The 18,127-nt window shown below is 37.0% G+C and overlaps 1 protein-coding gene across 4 annotated transcripts in view; it reads left to right on the top strand.

Annotated features, from left to right (window-relative positions):
- Positions 1–544: 544 nt before the first annotated feature.
- LOC5564812 overlaps positions 545–18,127 on the top strand; it is a 74,925-nt gene continuing 57,342 nt past the window's right edge. Inside the window, exons 1-2 of one of the 4 annotated variants that reach the window (XM_021853946.1) lie at positions 545–740; positions 882–1,325. The gene's annotated coding sequence lies outside the window, so the exon portion shown is untranslated. Of the gene's footprint in view, positions 1,326–18,127 lie in introns of all 4 variants that reach the window. The other 3 variants (XM_021853945.1, XM_021853947.1, XM_021853948.1) reach the window with 3 other exon arrangements.

Here is an 18,127-nt window from a genome sequence, read left to right as displayed (position 1 = left end):
TTATTGCATTTAATGTTTGTTCTTGAAATATATCTCCTTTTGCATTCGTAGGTTTCATTTTCCGTATATATACATTTATATTCCTCACCATATCATTGGAAAATTTCTCATATAATGAGTATAGAAAGACTAGCCTGTTCAAATTATATGCATGTCCAAGTTATATACGTTACCCTATTTACATCGATTTTTTTTACAACCGATCTGAACACTGGCCCTTTTGAATTGTTACGCGAGATTTCGTGGACATCGTTTTTCCACTGGACCGTATTTGACAGCGGTCATGTTTCTTGCCTGTTTTCGCAGCTGTTTCAGCTGCACCGGGAACTTACACACACAGATACACACCATCGCTCGAGCGCATCCATCTCTGTTCCGCCCACGCAACACTATCGATTGGCCGTTCATTCCTTCACATTGCGCGGATTGGCGGACTCTCTTGACCGTGCGTTTATGTGGGTATGTGTACGTTTCCATTCAAAAACAAAACTGTTTTTGTTGTGTTTGTCCGCCTAGACAGCAGCCAGAAAAACAACGGAAAAAGACGATCGGCTGTATTCGTGATTCTACTCCGTACGGGACAGACGTGCGTTTATTCCGTTCTCCGATCCGTCGTTCGTGGGTTGACTCTGCTGCGGTGTGAAAATAATAAAAAGAGTGTGTTGTTTAGTCTTTCTGCAGTAGCTCAGTTTTTATCGAAAAATAACAACACTATTCGCGAATAGCGATTGTCTTTTTTGGTGAGGAAATTGATTTCCTAGTTTAAGTGCAGTGCGTGGGCGGTTTCGAAGAATAATTTTGTTACCCTCCGCAGGGGAAGGGCGAGTGTAGGAATTAAACTAAATTATTATTATCATCGTTAGCCATTTTCCGATTCTCAGCTGTATGTTAAGTCGTTGCAACATCCGGTAGTGGGGGAAAAGCCCTTGAGAAGGCAATTTCTGTTCTTCGTGTACAAGCTAATCTTAAAGTTTTAAGTGTCGGGTTAAGCCGAAATTATCTAGCGCTACCAGAAAGTTGATGTGCAGTGAAGTATAATAAGCATCTCGAGGCGCTCTGGTAGAAGAAAGTGGTGAGCAAGAGAAGAAGCAAAATTGCTCCTAAAATGCTAATGATGGAAGTGAAGTAACCAGAAAGGAAGCTGCAAAAGTCCGGTTTTCGTTGTTCTTCGTTGCCAGCCAGCCAGCGTTCCAGTCGGTGGCTATCGATCATCATAAATCGCAGCAGAAAGTGATTCAAGGTGCTCCGGCAGAGCCGAAGGGATTGAAAACCCAACTGAAGCTGAGTAAACGCCGACTGCCGAAGGGATCCCTCGGAATAAAAAGGTAGCATCTGCCTCCTGTACTCGGGAATATTGGATTTTTCCATCACATCATCATCATCGCTACCTCCCGTTTATCATCATCTTAATTTTGCATTCGTGTCTTTTGATTCGTTTCCCCATCTACAGGGCTGGTGGCAGGACTCCTTTTAGAAACTTCGACTCTGTTTTAATACAAGTTTTTAACAATCTCTACAATACAAGAAGTTTTTATTTTTTACCCATCCTGGCCATGATTTTTTTCGATGTTATGAATGACAAGAACAACGTGTCTACAACCTGGTATTATTAGGGAATTTTGTACAACCTAAAAAAAAAACTCAGAATTTCGGGCACAACCAAGGACATTATTTTGAATTAGTAATACATACCCTTTTTCTTGTGACATAAAATCTTCTCAATCATTAAATTTTTCTCCCAGAACGAATGCCCCATCAGAGTCTCTTAAAACAAAAAAAATAAAATAAAAATAAAATAAAATAAATTTTTCGGCTGCACATAAAACCTGTTTAGACTACTAAGCCAAGTTGGTAAAGCCAGGTACAGTTCCCAGTTGGGTGCCATTCATGATCATATGAAATAAGGTTGAGCACATTTCATTTTTTTCGTTTTTTAAACTTTGTAGGAAAAGAGCAAAAATTATTTGGTTGCTTGATAAATTGATTGCCTAATAAGTCCGACCCGCTATTCCTCATTAAGTATTTCCAGAAATTTCTCTCGGCATTACTCCAACATTAAATCAAAATATTTTTGCTGCGATCCAAATGCAAATTTTCTCCAGCAATAAATCAAAATCTTTTTGTTGCGATCCAAACATTTCTCGAATAACTTTCCAAATCTCCATGGATTCTTCACACCTTCTTTCATGATTCCACAACAGTTATTACTACAGCAATTTTTACAGTTCTATCATTCATACATAAATTTATTCCGAGATTCTTTCCGAATTTAATCAAAAAGTTTTGTATGACAATTTTGAACGTTATTTTTTTCTTTTGATAAAAAATTACTAAGAAAATTGTAGAGAAAATTTAATCAAGAATCCAGGAATTCTTTCAAAGAACACAATTGTCTCAAAAGTAATCTCTGATTTTCTTAAAAAATACTAGAGGATTTTTTTTCAATTTTTCTCCTAAAAAACCAGAAAATTTTCCTTGGAATTTCCCTGGACTCCTGGAGACATCCCTTGATGAATGATTAAAAAAAACTTTGAAGACCCAATGAAGTTAAAACAATGAAGGAATTTTGAATTCTTTAAGATGTTTTAAACGGAAATCAATGAATTAATTTCTGCAAAACTTTGAATTTCCTTGAAAAATGAAACGATCTTTGGAGTGAAATGATCTAAAACGAAAAACTTGGTAGAAATACTTGTTCGAAAAAAATCACTAATCAAACTCCTGGAGAGATCTTCGGAGTAATATGTGGATGAAATTCACAGAAAAACAAGCAGTTACTTGTCGTAATGTCACTTGGAAATGAAAAATGTCGTAGAAATATTCTTAAGGAAATGCCCGTTCAAATGAGAAATTAAACTCTCATATCGTGGGTTCTAAATCGCCTACCAGAGAAATGTTTTGGGCAGTGCTGCTTTAGCCTTGGTTAGCAACAGACGTGTCGCACCAAAGCGTGTATAGCAAAATAAATTTCAATAGAAACTACAACTTCTGTTGAACTGAGTATGGCTGACGATAATCTCCGTCGTCAAAGACAGTATCCTATTTCATCGCCGGGGCCATTCCTGGTAATCGCTGAATCTGAGGATGGCTCAAATTTAGCACCATCGACGCTTTCGAAAAACGTGATTCGCCTGATGGGAGATCAATTTGTGAAATCATTACCACAATCGAAACGCCGGATCAAAATATTAATGGCATCAGCTGAAGCTGCGAATACCCTGGTTGCGGCAAAGTTACCAAACGTTTCGTTCTCGATTCCGCAGCGGCTAGTGGAGACGTTAGGTGTGGGCCATGTGGAACTCGACGTTGATGATGAAGAATTGCAATATGCCATATCATTCGATAAGACAAAAGCCGAGCAAGACAATAACCCTGAAGTGTTGGAAATTCGACGTATCACGAAGCGCGCGGGTGAAGGTAGAGAGCGGTTGACTACTGTTATCGTCACGTTTGCGGGCCAAACACTACCTACCCACATCGAGCTCAATAGAGCGCTCTATCCAATTAAACAGTATGTGTTTCCCCAACGCCAATGCATCAAATGTTGGCGTTTCGGACACGGAGAGAAAAACTGTAGGAGCAAAATTCGATGCAACAGGTGCACCGAGACTAACATCACGGTTGAGCCAGAACATGTATGTGAGACGGAGGAACCGAAATGCGTTAATTGCAACGGGGGTCATCTAGCAAATGAAGTCAAGAAATGCCCTTATGCTATTCGCCGCAAGGAAGCCGATCTTAACAGGAACGCAGCTTATTCCCAAGGACCTAAGGATTGGTTCTCCAACTTAGCAATTCCCACTGCAAAAGCACCAACTATCGTTATTCCACCAACTACAACCTTCATTCCAATTGAGAATGAAGACACCAATAATGACCATCTTGCCCCAGGACCAAGTAAGCGTAGACGTCCATCTACTTGTCTGGATGGCGAAGCAATCCCAGCTTTAGAACTTCACGTGGAATCCAGCATTCGGTCTGTCGTGGAAGAAGCCTTCAAAAGTCCGGAAATCATTGGAGCCGTCGACGACATCATCGGAGCGCCGGTGGAATACAAAGAAAGAGCTGAAGAAAATTTGCGGGCTGCTATCAGTGAAGTGGTGAGCCAAAGGGTGCAAACCTTTATGAGCTCTTTACGTTTATAATAAAACACGCCGGGCACCCCCGTTCAAAGCATACCTCTACAAATTCTACAGTGGAATTGTAGGGGAGCGATCAGCAAAAAGGCAAACATCTTGCATCTCATTAACAGCCTTCAATCATCGGTAGTGTGTTTATCCGAAACACACCTAGACAACATGACCAGCTTCGACATTTCCGGTTTTCGAGTTTTTCGGAAGGATCACCAGCGAAACTCTATGGGGGTACTCGTTGCTGCTAGAAACGAGTTGCACCCTAAGGCTTTAACATTACCCTCGATCAATGGAATTGAATGGATCGGATTACAACTCCACAGCTGTGTAGGTGTTATGTCCATCGTTTCGCTCTATATTCATCCACATGCATCGGTATCCCAGAATCAATTAGAAATATTAATTAGGTGTGTACCACGCCCGTGTGTGCTGACTGGAGATTGGAATGCTAAACATCCTATGTGGGGGAATGTTCGGCATAACTCTCGTGGCAATTATCTGCACGCTGTTTTAGAGGACTTCGATTTAGTAATACTTAATGATGGTAGTATCACCAGATTCGACGCTACACGAACCGCTAGTGCATTGGACCTCACTTTAGTGTCTGCGGAGATCAGCTTGATGTTCAATTGGGAGGTGATTGAGGATCCTAACAGTAGTGATCATCTACCCATCTCCTGTGGATCGCTAGAACTGATTGTAGAAACACGGTTCCCTGCAATCAATTACAGAAGAATGGACTGGGAAAAATTCAACTCGAATGTGGAAAGTGCAATACTTTGTGTGGAAAGTGAAATAACATACGAACAATTCTTCAATATTCTATGGAGTGCTTTGGTAGATTCTTCACCTCCCCCTCGTCATGTTGGAAGTCTTAAGGTACCTCAACCTTTCTGGGACGATGAATTGAGCGCAGCCCGTCAGGACTCTAGATCGAATTTCAAGGTCTGGCGTCGTACCCTAGAATATGAAAAGTATTGTGAATATGTGGAAGCAGATAACGAATTCAAAAGACTGGTGAAAGTGAAAAAAAGGCAATCTTGGAAGCAGCTTTGTGACGGTTTCGATTCCCAAACTTCAGTCAGCTCACTTTGGACGCTTGCACGGAGATTCAAGGGCCGTGCATCCGGTGGAAATCGGCAATTACATGATGAACAACAGATTAACATATTTCTGGACAAACTTGCACCTGCATCTACAATGGAAAATGTGATAAACTTCCCAAATTGTGACTGTAATATCCATAACCATAGTTCTTGCTTCACAACTTTGGAGCTAGAGGCGGTTATTCAGAAGGGAAAGGACACTGCTCCAGGTGTCGATGGTATATCTTACTCAGTGATTCAGAGGTTGCCATTCATAGCCAAGAAATCATTGATTAAAATTTACAACACCATTTTTGAAACAGGTGTTATCCCCGAGGTCTGGAACACCTTTCAAGTGGTTCCGATTCTGAAGCCTGGAAAACCTCCATCAGAAGCTAACTCTTTCCGCCCCATAGCCTTGGCGTCATGTCTCCGTAAAAGTTATGAGACTATGGTTAAAGAAAAAATTGAATGGTATGTTGAAAATCACAAGCTTCTTCCTAATGGAATTTGCGGATTTCGGAAAGGTAAGGGCACCCTAGACGCACTCCATCTGCTCATCGATGAAGTGCAAACGGCGTTTCAGAATAGACAACACGTGATAGCCTGTAGTATCGACATCCAAGGAGCATACGACAACGTTCAAATACATTCTCTGGTGGCACAAATGAGATCATTAGGAGTTGCTGAGTGCCTATCCATGTCGGTTTATGCACTGTTTAAAGAACGACATCTTGTTGTGTCTCTGGGAGATACGAGTAAAATTGAACGCACAACATGGAAAGGGCTGCCGCAAGGATCCCCACTGAGCCCATTATGCTTCAATCTACTGATTCACGGACTATTCAAGCCGTCTGATGGTGCTGTTATTCGGGTCGGCTTTGCTGTTGATATAACAATTGCGGTACGTGGTTCGAATATGCTGGATAGTGTAAATAAATCCCAAGAAGCAATCAATGAAATGGTGCACGAAATAAACAACCTTGGCTTACAAGTATCACCTTCTAAGTGTACAGCGATTGTTTTTGCGAAAAGAATGGTAGACGATCTGCCGCAGCTGCGAGTGGAAGATCAAATTTTAGAGTACAGTCCATCGTTGAAGCTGCTAGGACTTCACTTAACACCTACATTACACTGGGGAAAACATTTCTTCTATCTTAAACATCGCGCGGGACTGTTCATCAACTTCATGAAGTCCGTTGCTGGCCAAGCATGGGGTGCCGATCCTGGCGCTCTTCTTACCATCTATAAATCTTGCGTTAGACCGATCTTGGAGTACGGGTCTATATTTTTCCGTGGCGCCTCCGAGAAAGATTCGATTACTTTAGACCGGATCCAATGGAACTGCATACGTATTGCACTTGGATCTACGAAAACAACTCATACGGGTTCTCTAGAGGTGATGGCAGGTCTAACACCTTTAGATATCAAAAGAGAAGCTGCAACTATGAAATTCATTGAACGAAGATATTCCATCAAATCTTGGAATGATAAATTTGTGAAGACGACAATCGATGGTTCTGCTTCAACCTGGATCCGTCGTAGTATTTTACAGTACACGGCTTATACAGGACGTCAAGTGGAAACATTCGAAGTACTGCCATGCTTTGAGTTCGAATTAGGCATGAGACAAAAAGTGGTAACTGTTGACAAATCGGTATCGTTCGAATTATCAAGCAACTCATCCTTGAAAGCTAACGAAGTCGTCCGAAATCTTCTCGAACATCGATATCCGAATGCATCAAATCTGGCTACAGACGGTTCCAAAACAATTGATGGAACTGCCTATGCGGTAGTAAATGCGTTTGGTCAGCCAATCAGCCAAATTAAACTTCCGCATCAAGTTTCTGTTTTTCATGCGGAGCTGCTTGCACTACGGAAAGTCACACAAATTATCGCAGCTATGCCGAGGGCCGACTATGTAGTACTCACGGATAGCTTAAGTAGCCTTGAATCTCTTTCCAACATAAAAATCACCTCTTATCACCCGTCAGCGTGGTATGAAATTAAGGCATTGGTTCAATCCATCGAAGAAAAGGGATCAAGCATTACATTCCTATGGGTACCATCTCATCAAAATATTCCGTTAAACGAAGCAGTTGACGTAGCAGCAAAAGAAGCATGCCAATCGGGTGGATCAGATTACTATCGGTTCACATGTTTGGACATAGCTTATCCAACTCGGACAAGATCTATCAACTTGTGGCAATCAGCTTGGAATGCGGGCATTAAAGGCAGATTTTGTCACAGTATTCTTCCAATCGTTTCAACGCAAGCATGGTTCAATGATTTTGGTTTTTCGCGGAGAGAAATCGTTCTTCTATCCAAACTGATAAGCAACCACTCCAGACTGCCGTCACACCTCAAGCGGAATAACATCGTTGAAGACGACACTTGCCAGTGTGGCGAAGGCGTAGCTTCGCCAGATCATCTCCTATTCGACTGCAACATCTACGAGGATTGGAGACGGAATGTTTGGATCGAAATCGTCGGTGAAAGGGCATTTCCAGATCTACAGTTAATACTACGTAGCAGAGATATGAATGTACTTAAAACAATAGCAAATTTCTTTATTAATTGTAATATTGATATGTGAATTATTTGTTGACAAAACATGGCCAAACAATGGAAACAAGAGGCCAAATAAATAAATAAATAGAAAAAAAAAAAAAAAAAAAGAAATGTTTTGGGTATATCGATGATGTCCATAAATATAAATCCGATTTTAGGGAAAAGGTTTTTTAAAGGGTCAGTCTTTAGATAAATTGTCTTTCGATTCTTAGTAGATAAACCAATGTCATAGGCATTTTTATTATTTTTTCACAAAACTACCATCGAGGATGTCTCTTCCTTTTTTACATATTTGTATAAGTAACTCTTTGCTGATATTATAAGTAGGGCTGGTAGCAGGTCTCTTTTAAGAGACTTGGCAAAAAGTCTTTTTTTAATGGCAGTCTCTGAGCTTTTTCCACCAAAATAGTCACTAAAGTCTCTTTTTTTCCTTTTTCTCTTTGTGAATGAAACCTGGAGCAACATTTAGCAAAAACACTTTCAGAGATTATTACGCGACTATTCCACAGATTTTTTTTAGGAAATACGTGCTTTCCTCGAGGAAATGTTTAAATATTTCTTATGTAGAGGTTTTTTTTTCTACAATACTTACAAGAACTCCTTCAGATATCACTTCAACAAGACTTTTAGCGATTTCTTCAAAAGTTCTCCCAAGAGTTGATCCAGAATTTCTTCCAGCGAGTCCTCAAGGAATACTTAGTGGAATTTCTCCAGAATTTAGGAGTTTTTCCAAGAAAATCCACAAAGGTTTATTCCAGATTTTTTCAAGTAAATCGATTTTCCAAGAAATCCGACAAGAATTTTTCCAGGATTTCCTTCTTCTAATCATTTCCATATATTCCATATATTCCATAGAATTCATCCACTGTTTCTGGCAGAAATTTATAAAAAAAAAGTTCCAACATTCCACATTAAGAACTCTTCCAGAGCGTCCTCAATAAATTTTATCAGGGATTTCTAATGAAGTTACTATAGACATTTCTCAAAGAATTTCCACAGTTATTTCAAACATTTCTCGTGTAAATTCTTTAGTAAAGTCTGCATCATTTAATCGTTGAGCGCATTTACTTCAAATTATCGATTGAAGTTTAGGCGTACTTTCAGATTGGATTTTTTAGTTTCGCCTCATAAAGCGGCTAATGTTGAAGAAAAATGCAATAAATAACATTTGCAACTAGACAAATTGAAATATGTTTTACTTGTTGGGTTATTTTAACTTTTCTTGACATAAACTACCTATTTATTCTCTTTGCCCCATCACGTTTTCCTGTTTGATCGAATATTCTAATTTATTATTATAGCGTTTATAAAAACAAGGATTGAAATTAGGCAGTTTTCATAATATTTTACGATCATTTCTGGAATCCCGGTATTCCCGGGACGTCAGAACTTGTATCCTGAGAAAGGGGAAATCCCGGGATGGGCACTCTAAATCTCACATACATATCCTAAGCAATACACAATGTATTCTCAAGCAATTCCTTCACTTGATACATTGCTGGAATAATTCCTGGAAAAAATATATTGAAGGAATCTTAGGAAAAATTTCTGAGGTAATTCTTTGCAGAAATCTCAAAGAAATCCGGTGTGAAAATTTTGTAGGAATTTCTGAGAAATCTATGAAGCCATCATTGTAATCTGTAAGTAAGAAAAAAGTATAAAGTAAACTCTTGGATGAAACATTCCGTAAGGAATTTTGGGAGAAAATCCTGAGAAAATGTATTAAAACATCAATGGATAAATTCCTGGAGGCTTTGAACTACTTTACAAACATTTTTGAAAGAAAATTTGAGATTTGTTGAAGGAGTTTCTGATACATTCACTAGAGTTATTTACTAATTGATCCTTGTAAAAAATCCAGATTGAACTCTTGTAGGTATCTCGAATTCTCGAAAGAATTAATTAGAAAGTTCGTAAAAGAACCAATATGTACCTCTGAAGAAATCTTCGGACTAATATCTGGAATAAACTTTATAATACCTGAACTTATTTTCGATTAAATTCCTGGAGGAAATCATACAGTAATACGAACAGTTATTTTTGTCGCCGAGTAATTCGTAAAAACCTTTTTGCTCCTGTCCGATCTCTTATTTTAGGCACAAGATCTCTAAAGTTCCTATTTTTAATAAATTCAGTCGCTCGTTGATTAGTCGCTACCAACCTTGTATAAGCGTAAATTACAATATAATATATGAACGATACCTCTTGAAGACATAACATAATGGAACTGATTTTGTGGAAATTTATTAGGATATCCTTATAAATCCTAGAAATGTTATTAGAGGAATTCCGTTCGTAATATCCGGTAGCAAGCGTACCTGGAATAAACCATGCAAGGGTTTTTTTTTTTGAGAAATTATAAAAGAAATTGTTGCGTAAAATCTTAAAGAATTCCATGTCCATTTTTTCCTTGAATAGTTTAGCTAAAATTTGAACACAAGTTTTACAGAAATGTTAGCATCATTCTCTTCAAAATATGTATGGATAGTTTGTAGACCATAAAAATTGTCTTATACTATAACTAGTATTATTTGTTTTCTCTATTTTAATAAATCGTAACTTTCTAAACCGATTTCTTTTAACATACATAGATCATTTCTTGCGTAACATTTCAAGATTCTAATAACAATGCAAGATTCTCTTCTCTCTCGTTCTCTTTTGATCGAAACAGTGCAATACTAGAACTTTTGGGACATTTTTACTATAGATCGAAAGACAATGTCCTTGGCCAGCGTTTTATACGAAAACCGCAACAGAAGAGGTAAATGTGGTTTAGTTAATGATTAAAGAGAAATAGAGTTTTCAATTTTCCCGGGATTTGACTTCCCGGGAAACGGGAAATGAAATTGTTATTTCCCGGGAATTCCCGGGATCCCGGGAAATCCTTAAAACCTGTAAATTAAGGGGTCTATTTTATAAGTCGAGTCGATCAAAATGACTCGACTGGAGTCACTGTCGATCGAAAAAATCGCTCGACTCAGCTCTGTCACTCGAGTTTTTCAACAGTGGTCACTCTATGTGACTGAATTACTATGGGAGTGGACGGGTGACATCTGAAATATGCATGCTTGCTTTGATCGGCAATGAATACTGACGAGTCACATTAATCTGCTCGATTTACAAAATAGGCCCGTAAGCTAATTTGATGCAGTTCTTTGATTTTTTTACATTTAATGTATATTATGGGCCCTATTTTATAAGTCGAGTCGATCGAAATTACTCGACTGAAATCACTGTCGACCAAAAAATTCGCTCGACACGGCTCTATCACTCGAGTTTTTCAACAGTTGTCATTCTGTGTGACCGGATTACTATGGCAGTCGACGTGTGACATCTGAAATATGCATGCTTACTTTGATCGACAATGACTACAGATGAGTCACTTGAGATTGCTCGATTTTTATAATAGACCCCTATATTTTAGAACAGTAAATAAGCACGATTATTTCTCTTATTTGTGAGTAATTTATCTATGTTTCTACAAAAATTCTGTTGGCTTCGTTTTTTGATAGTAGAAGCCTTCATCAGGTCATGCTAGACAAATCATCTTAAATTCAAATAATACTTGCCAACATTTAGGAGCCTATATTTGTAAATCGAACCATTTTATGTGACTCGTCTGCAATCTCGTCTGCAGTCACTGTCGAACACAGTAGGCATGCATATTTCAGAAGTCACCCATCGATTAATCCTGTCACATAGAGTGGACAGCTGTCGAATAATTCGAGTGACAGAGTCGTGTCGAGTGAAATTTTTTGGTCGACAGTGACTCCAGTCGAGTTGTTTTTGATCGACTTGACTTATAAAATAGACCCCTAATCAATCATTTCAAACACTATAATAAAAACCAACTAGAGCTGTGACTGTTACATTTGATAGAAACCGTAAGCGATATGGATCAACGAGGTCCGAGCTCGTATAGAAAGCAACAAAAATATAGAAATCATAAAAAGTCTATAAACCTATTCAAATCATGGAATAAATCCCTCGAAAGTTCCTTAATATTGTGTTGCATATGAACTTTCTTGGAAAAACATATCGTCAAAAATATATGCATTTATTAATAACTATTTGATTACGAAAAAACACCAATAAACATCAAAATATAATTAGTAATCTAGTGAGGACATTTGTTGGTATGATGTGAAAAGTAAATTGTGCGATAGTTTACTTGAATATATATGCTCAATTCTTCAGTGAGAAAGAGCTTCCCGGGAAATACGGGAATCCCGGGAAATAGAAAATCTTTTCCCGGGAAACGGGAATCCCGGGAAATCTCATTTCCTGGGAAATGTTCCCGGGATTGAAAACTCTAAAGAGAAAGTAAACAAAAAGAGCCTCTCAATATTAGAAAGGTCTTGTTGGAAAGTTACGCAAGATTTGACTGTTTTCAAACATTATGAGTAAAACTTATTGTTAAGAAATAGTTTTGACTTATTTTTTTGTTAACAAAAACTACCCAAAAACACTAAGTTTTAACGAAAAATGCAATATTTTCCAAACTTTCGCCAGTTAAATTTAAATTTTTAGTGAAAAAAATATTAATCTTCTTTCGTTCAACCACCAGCTAGTGACCAATCGATTAAGTTTTCAGCTTAAACGGATGTTTGGTTCTCTAGATTTGTGCTGTTGAAAATATGAGGTTTGGCGTCGATTCATCTTCACCTTAATTTGTTTGTTGTTATTTAGTGCCTTATGAATTTATATACTTGTCAATTTTTGTAAAAAAAAATAAAATAAAAAAAATCAAACAATACCCTAAAAAGGGTTTATTTATTAAGCAACTTTTTTTCATTAAATCTTTAATGACTTTTTTTTCTCGTTCCTTTTTTAAATTATAGTTCTACCGATGTTAGAAGTATTGCTCAGTTTCTTCATATAAATTCTCACATCGTTACCTAGATGCTACAACTAGACAACACGAAAAAAATCCAAACTATTCAACATCGAAAGTTTGACCGTTTCACAAGGTGATAGTTAATCACAGAGAATATGATTGAAAGGTAATCTTTGACTTGTTTACTTTGAATCACACGCTAATGATCTGTGAATATCTGGCAGATTTAATTATGATTTGTCTTTCGAGAAATTGAACTCAAAAATCGCAATTTCAAATTATTTAGTATCAAACTAGAGCGCAATTTCTATTTTAGTTTTGTGCGCTAACAGAAAGTTTAAAATAAGAACATCGACTTTGTACGATCATTATTTCATCAGATTAGTGTCTTTGTAATCGTTAGTAGGGGCACAAGCCGGCCATTGTGCTAGCCATGTTTGAATTCCGAAATGTGTCACCTTAAGGGAACGATAAAAACCTTCAATGTTTTTGAGCCACCTTTAAATATTCATCTAAATGGATAAAATTTTAACAGAACTCTATTTCCATCATAAGGTTTATGAGGAAGATATGAGAGAAAGAATTCTAAAACTTTTTTTTGCTATTCGAACCACTTGATTGTTCAACTCATATATACCATGAGATGCTTCATACATTTCAATACAATAGTGAAAACGTCATTTCGGGCAAAAAAAAAATCAATAAAAAAATCCAGATTTGAAATATTGATTGAATTTTTTTGTTTTAGGTAGTTTTTGTAAAATAATTGAGTCAATACGATTTTGTAACTATACAGTTAATTCATACTGTTTGAAATATGGATTCGGTTTAGTATTCATGAAGTTATTGTCAAACAAAGTTTGTTTGTTTTGATGACATTAGGGAAAAAGTTTTATTAAACGAACAATAACCAAATTTTTTGGCAAATATGATGTTCTACACATTTTTTAGAAATTCAATTCAGAATAGAATGGTGCTGAAAGAAAAGTATTCACTTTCAAGCCGTTTACGCCACCTCTAAATCTTTATATATCACAAATAAATAAGCCGCACCGTAGTCAACAGGTTTCTATAAAGATTCCTAAACGTACTATCCACAGGTTCTTAAGGAATTCCTTCATAGATTTCTCGAGGAATGAACTACAGGAATACTTTTAGGTTACTTCTCCAGGGATTTACTTCAAGAATACATTCAGGGACTCATCCAAGGACCTATCTAAAAATTCCTCTATACATTCCTACATCAGTTTCACGAGCATGTTAGCATGAATTTCTCCAACGATTTCCCATGATATACATGAAAGAATTCTGACACTTATGCTTGGTTTTCATTCAGATATTTTTCGAGAAATTCTTATACCTACCTATTTCTCCTGTTGTTAATTTCACAAATATTTCCCACCAAACGTTCATTCCTGGATTTTTGAAGGAATTTGTCCAGGATTTTTTTTGTTGTAAATTACAAAAAAATCATTCAGGAGTTCAGTTCCTACGTTGATTGTCAGCAATTCTTCTAGCAATTTTCACAGATATTCCTTCAATATTTCTTTTTTGAATTCCCTCCCCTAGGACGTGTAATCTTGCCGCGATGGGTGGGCTTACCCCATTAGCACTTATATGGGAACCAAAGACATGTCCAGTCGTGGTGGTATCACATCAGGAAATATTTGTTTAATGCCGCGTCATCAACCATCTGGCATAGATGCATCAATCTTACGGATGTGATCCAACGGTTATCCTGTTACCAGGCATCGGGGTAACAGGAGCCGTAGCCACGCTTTGATGCAGATAGGTTAGATTTTGTTTAAATGTTTACAATATTGACTAATGAGGAGAATGACTGAGGATCCATCGAGTAGAATGTGACACAAATGTTAATTTGTTATGCTTCTCTCATTAGAATCATAATAAAAAACCACATTTATTATGTTGGTATCATAAAACTACAACAACTTCATTCTCGCAAAATTATAATAATAGATAGGGCTTAGGCGCGATGAAGCTTTATTTTGTCACCGAAAAGTGGATCCGGACAAAAAAAATGACTTTCTATTTCTTTATTATTTCTAGTATAGTTTTTAACACATAGAAATGTATTTACGACGATTCTAAATGAAAACAGACGAGACCAGATTTGAATATGAATAGATGTATAAAACAAACTGATCAAAATCATTATTGACCAACATGACAAAAGTAGTAAACTTAAAATATTCAACTTGTTCAAGTACTAATAAACATGTTAAAAAGGACCTTTACCAATACTGACCAACGGGACTGAGGAAAAACTAGATCAACAGTCAACACATAAAGTTTCCGATGTCGTTGACTATAATCAGCGATGTAGTCAAATGTAATTCAATGAAAACTCACTAAATCCTGTTTATTCCTAATACTAATAACTTTCTTTCTTTCTTTCTTTTTATGTATATCAACTAACAACAACACCATCACGAGGGTGCAAGTCGTCTGTCGTATGTATCAAACGTCGTGTTAGGAGCCGAAGCACATAAATCAGCACGGACACGGATCGAATTACCATCAAACTGAGGTAAAAACGATCCATATGCGTTGGTGGGTATACTAAGAAAGGGGTAAGTAACATTTTTAGTTCTTAGCGAACACATATTGTATATCATTTCAGCCCCCCTATATATTCTTAATACCGTACCAATAATACCGTACCAATAACTTTGTCTATGCAAACTGTAAACTAACTTGAGACATTATTCAATTGAATTCTCATTTTGAGAAGACCTCAGAACAATAACAATAAGACGAACATAAAGCACATCGATGACCACACCAAACATATTTACAGTACATTTAGATTTGATACTTCTCCTCATATTAATTATCTACAACTTGGATTCGGTACTACAAGATGGCAACATAGACAGTCATCTCTCCTAGAAAAGTATTGTATTGATTAGCATTCCAGTACGACCTTCGGAAGATAAAGACTATTTAAAACCAAACACTTGATTCATATTTTGAAATTTATTCATATAGTATAACACATCACGTTTCAGACTAGTAGCATAAACGACTAAAATACTAGATAATACATGACGTACAATGACGAGGCACTTCAGATAGTTCTTGTTCGCGTATAGATGGAAGTACATTTCATGTTTTTCACTTCAATAACCTTCATTCCATTCGGGAAAAAAGGATCTCCCTATCGCTATCGTTTAATATACGACCGCATTCTGTATAATTAACATTTTCTGTCTATCATTGTCAAAAGATGCTTGGAGATGACATCTGTGCTACAATTTGTCAACATAGACTACTACAACATAGCTCTGTATGTTATTTCCAAGAAATGCATTAATTAATAACATATATTTTCATGTCGCTTCTCCATGCGTAAACAAGAATCCGATTGCTCAGAACTAAAGGATGACTATACAAACATGACTACGGGAGGGAAACTGAAGCAAAAACAATTTAATAAAACTACTTCTGCACAATATTCATCCAAAATAGTGTTAAAGCGGGCAACATAGCCTATTCCGTCTAAATATTGGCAAAAGTAGAGGTAAAAATTTGCACTACGGGGTCCAGCACAGACAACGAAGCTGTCATACAGCTCCAGCTGAGTACACCAGAAAAAAAAAATAAAAAAAAAAAAAATATTTCTTTTTTGAATTCTTCTATGCATTGATCTATAAATTCCTCCAGGAAATCTATTTCAGGATTCCTCAATTAATTTGTCAAATGATTTCTCATGAAGGTCCTGACGGGTTTTATTTCTCTATTTCGTCCATGAATAATTCGTGTAGTTTTTTTTTTCAAATTTAGAGACAATTTTCGATGGATTCTTTGAACGATTATTTCGGTCTTCTATCAGGAAATGTGAAAGAAATTGTTTCTTTAATTCCTCCTACTATTCTTACTCACATTTCTCGAAACATAATGCCAGAAGTTTTCCAGAAGTTGTTCCAGGCGATCCTGCAGAACATTATCAAGAGTTATGTTTAGTTTTTATGCAATTCATATTGAGACTTTCCCAGACATTCAAGGATGTAAAAGTTCCCTCGGAAAACTTTGCAAGAGTTGTTTAGGTATTCCTCTAGAATTTTCACCAGAATTTACTTAACAATTTCCTTCGGAAAATCTGCTTGGTTTTTTATCACGATTTGTCCCACCATATTTTGGAAAAATAAAGAATAATTTAATCTTCAAAACACGTTTAAGCAGAATTAGTGAAAAAAAAATCCAAGACAATTGGTAAGAACATTCTGGAAGGATCTATGGTTTACGTTCTGGAGATTCGTTACAGAAATCGCGTATGATTTTTTGAGAAAGAATCGATGTTTGAATACCTAAAGGGTACTTCGAGAAAATACCTGAACTATTTTTCGATGGAATTGTGGAAATGAATATTACAAAACAAAACTACCTCGTGTAAGTCACGATAAATCCCCTGGGATTCATCGTGGTTTATAAAAATGTCTGGTCGGATTCTCTCTTTACAAAAACTATTTGACTTTACAAAAACTATTAACTATATTCATAATCGCACTCACTCTGCGCGCATGTGTAGTATATATGAGATAGATGGATATAGGTTATGAAAAGAGTCTGCATGCTCTGTGGGGATTTGAATTCGAAACTTGTAACCTTCTAAGTTATTGGGTCATCAAGTGGCTCGGTAGCTTAGTTGGTAAAGCGCTCGTCTAGCATACAAGAGTCCTGGGTTTAAATTTCACCCATAATTTATCCATCTTTAACACTCGTAATGAGTTAATTAATTTATATATTCTATTTTTGGTGCCTTTCTGCCTTCGGTGTTTTTCTCCGTTTCTTTTTTCAGGCATGAAGCTTTCAAGATACTCAGTCGCTATCAGCCCTGCATTGATGATTGTCTATCAGAATCGGTGGTGGATCGCATCGCAACTTTTTGCACCTGTCCCATAAAAGTTGTTTTCCTTGTCTCTTTGGTTCAATATTTGCAAGGCTTCCTTCCCTGGTAGATATTTTCGTTCCACATATTCTAGCAGCCATTCACGGAGGAAGTGGGAAGAAACATCTCTCTATCTTCTCCGCTGTATGGGTGGATGCTACGGATTGTTGGTTTTTGTTTGGTTTTGAATGTCAAGTTTTGCTGGTTTTATTTGCTTATCCTGCTATATTGGGTGGCATTAAAGCTGCTTATAATCTTTGACTTCATCACAAAGTTGATTTTTCTTGCGTGGATGGGTGAATAACTTTTTCAAATCGAACTAGGTCGATGGAATCGACCAAAGGCTGCATCCGGATTTTTGATCTTTTCTGTGACCTTTTTTGTATAAGCTGAAAACCTGGAAGAAATTCTGGTGGATTCTCTGGAGTATTTTATGGGGTTCTTATTCTTGCCATTACGTCCTCACTGGGGCAGAGTCGGCTTTGCAGCTTAGTGTTTAGTGAACACTACCACAGTTATTAACTGAGAGCTTTCTATGTCAAAGTTGCATTTTCGCAATCGTATATCGTGTGTCTGGTACGAAGATACT

The sequence above is a fragment of the Aedes aegypti genome, chromosome 3, assembly GCF_002204515.2.
Source record: "Aedes aegypti strain LVP_AGWG chromosome 3, AaegL5.0 Primary Assembly, whole genome shotgun sequence".
In the NCBI taxonomy this organism is placed as follows: Eukaryota; Metazoa; Arthropoda; class Insecta; order Diptera; family Culicidae; genus Aedes; species Aedes aegypti.
This window is presented reverse-complemented; position numbering and strand designations above follow the sequence as displayed.